The sequence below is a fragment of the Notothenia coriiceps genome, unplaced genomic scaffold (assembly GCF_000735185.1).
Source record: "Notothenia coriiceps isolate Sejong01 unplaced genomic scaffold, NC01 NC01_scaffold00026613, whole genome shotgun sequence".
Lineage (NCBI taxonomy): Eukaryota > Metazoa > Chordata > Actinopteri > Perciformes > Nototheniidae > Notothenia > Notothenia coriiceps.
In genome coordinates, this window is record NW_011359314.1 from 623,998 (window position 1) to 627,689 (window position 3,692).

Genomic DNA, 3,692 nt, shown 5'->3' on the forward strand with positions numbered 1-3,692 from the left:
GGGGTGATATCCTGAGTGTGCTCCTTTATGTCCATATTTTGGTTCTGCACCTGGTTGTCATGTGCAGATTTTTGTGTTTCCCTAAGGTGTGACCTCTCCTACAAATCGCAGCTTTCATCACACTCTCTGCCTTCCGCCAAACACAACTCCTGGTTATTTGCACTTCTCTGGTGACCCTTCAGTCATGCAGCACTGTCATGTCCCAGCCGTTATATGCTACAGCCGGATAGTAGCAGTGTCCAGCATTATTTCCAAGACTCCCTTCTCAGTAGCCAGGGGAAGCGTTAAGGGCAGGCAGAAAGCAGTGCAGGGCTAGTTCCACCTCCTCATTCTGCCTCCTCCACCATATATTAAATCCCACCCACTCCCTTGGAGAGCAGAGGGGCCATAAAAAGCACCGCAAGAGAGAGGAAAGGAGGAATCATTACGTGCAATTTATAAACCATTAAGAGCCGTATTAAAAAGCCTGCAATCTAATTCACCCAGCGGTGGGCTTCAGCAACGACGGTGGCTGAGGGGGAGAGGAGAGTTCATTTAGGGAGTGTGTTTTGGCCACTCAGTGAGATGGTGTGATGTTAATAGGGTCCTGTGGGTCACCTCTATCCAAGGGAGGCTTTACCTTTGCGCTGATGCCCAAGTCAGCAGCAGAAGGGCGGAGGGAGAGCAGGGAGACTGACAGACATGGACAGAGATGGGAGAAAAGGGGATAATACAGTTGAAGAGATACGATATTGCTCACCCATCACACCTATCAAGCTGTCCATCTCTTAAAAAGTCATTGTTATGTGGTTTCACAGTAGTACAGCGGCTAAAATAAAAGTAGAAACGTGTCTCTTTAAACAGAAAGACTATGCTGTGGCTTCATTATTGCAACATTATGTTGATTAGACAAGCACTATTCAACCCGACAGAAGTTTACTTTAAATTATATTTGACATCTCTAAAAACATTAAATCTGTCAGGGGGGAATAACAGGGAAATGTATCAGTTATATTGTATGAGACATCACAAATGTTCCATTTTATATATTAGTGTAGTCATAAAAACGTCAGCTCGGGTCTGAATATTTCACTCAATGTGCACAATCTTGTAATAAAGCTTAAATAAATAGACCACAAATGTTTAAATTACCATAAAGACTGGAAGCGGTAGAGAACAGCTTAGCTCTGGACAAAGTTTAAAAAGTCATATTGGTCCAGCTGAGTAGATTCTAGAAGGTGGAGGTAAATCACTGCATACCGACACGGGACATACTGCATGAGCCCAGAATACAAAACTGCCAAAATAGTGTCAAAAATAAACCACAATTCTTTAATTTTACAAAAACAATGTTGGCATTGGAATCTACACGGTGCAACTGATGGAGTGCAGAGGTTTCTCTGTTTGGATGCTGAGGAAAGAATTAAGCGAGTGCCGCGTTGGAGAGGATGTGACAGTTTATTGTGCCGTCAGCTATGTCAATCAGCTGAGAATCCCACTTACACTGAGGGGTAATATCTGCAGTGGAAAATGAAATAAAGAACAGGACCATGGTACCAAAAGTTTATCGACTCAAATCAAGACAAGCCGAGCCATGTGACAGTCTTGTGAGTTTTAAGCCAGGTTAGTGGTTTGCTACTCCCTTAAACAGCCAAGGTGGCAGCATTCCAGATTACTTATAGCTTTGCAACTTCATTTGAAGACTATATTGTTCTTAATGATCATTTACTAGAAAACAGACAGGGAAATTAAATGTTAATGAATAATATGTTAATGTTTAGTCTACAAGTAAATCTGAATATTGAGCAATTTCTTCATGAGTTGCTCCTGATTATCTCTTTATCGGACAAACTAGTTACCAGTCATTAATTACTGGTGACTAATTAATTAGTTACTTCTGTGCCACGGTTTGTGATACCTCACACTACTTAGGGGTTCCTCATTGAATTATTGTATTACCATTACTTCACATTCAAATAAGAAGTAGTCCGTAATTACAGCATTGTCTCTTGAGTTCTAACATGTCGTGTTTTTTTTTTAATAACAAATCAGAAACATCAGGATTCTCAAAAGGTATTTTAATCATTATATTCAGAACATACTATGCTTATTTGACATCTCAGTAATTTTATGAATCATTAATTATCCTGGAAGGAATGGAGAGGCTATACATCTGAACAAAAACTGCTTTCACAAAGTGTATTTACATATTTAGAATGGAATAGCTATTTAATGAAAGTGCAAAAACTTACGATGGTTGGATTAGATTTTACATTCACTGATCCAATAGCTAAATTATATTAATAAATGAATGTGACGTGTGCAGATGTACACTGTGCTAACCCTGCCTGTCATGTGACCTTTGCAGGTTGCAGCAGCTCATCGTAAATCTCCCCCTTCCAGTCCTTATGCTAAACTAAGCTAATTTTCTCTGTTCTTTTGGCTTGTTACTTCACGGACAAACATGAGTGGTGTAGATCTTCTCAATCTCTTCTAACTTTTTGCGAGAAAGTGAAATTACATAACCATTAATCTACTTCAGAAAACATCTTATATTTAACTTTGTCTGCAATGTAAGACACAGTCTTAAAAGATTTGAGAGTGATAATTGAGCACAAATTTAGAAGTGATAGCAAGTTCTAACCTGCTTGGATGTTGGATTCTTTTTAAATATCCCTTTGGTTTGCATTTGGATTATGAATCTGTGCCTTTGGAGCCAACAAGCACTAAATAAAATAGAGCAGTGTTTCCAAAATGAGTAGGCAAGCTTGGCCTGGTAGTGCACCATGATGAAAGCGTAACTCTCCAACTGTGGCGAACCGTCAGGGCCTTCAAGGTATTCAGAGAATACCCTGGAACACTCAGATAAAACAAACAAAATATCGATTTAATTATATAAATAAAATGTAATAAAATGTATATAAAATGAATAAATGAGAATCGTATTTATGTTGTTGATCTGTAATATTACAGTGTTACGTTGATTTGTTTGTCCTTCTCGGACCATGCACTACGCATTTCAGTGGTTTTGTGTTAGAAAAGAGAGCAACCAATCAGATCTTGTTCTGGGTCTCTGGGTAGAATATCCTTCAACCAAGGTATTCTACATCCTTGATAGAAAGCCCTGACCGTTGCACTGAATGAGAGCGTACGTTTTGGACTGACAGTTTGATCAACCATTATCATATACTTGATCTGTAGCAATGGGCGTATTCTTTCAGTTTCCCTCGGTTCCAGGGTAACTCGTAGAACAGTGGTTCCCAACCTTTTTTCCCAAGAGCCCCCCCCAAATGACTTCCTGTTGGGAAGTGTGCGAACCCCCCCCCCCCACACACACAGCAGAACAAGCGGCGGTTAATTAAAGTTTAAAAGTCTCCAAAAATGCTAACAACTACTGGTCACATACTTAGATGAATGTGAAGTATTTTGTTAAAGGAGGATTGAAAGCGTACAATTAAGGAGTAACTTTGATGGTTATTGGACTCAGGATTAATTCATTTGGATTCCCGCTGTATGAAGAAATTAAAGACGGCCACGGAAGTGGAAACAATTCACAAAGGGATTAAACTGTTTTAACACATGCTCAAAGTAAGGCCGGCTTTTGCCGGATGTGTTCTTATGTGGATCAAAAGTCGTAAATAATGTACAAAGTGCGAGGGAGACCGATCTGGTCGGAGCAACTGGTGACAAATAATCCAACTGAAAACCGGCAT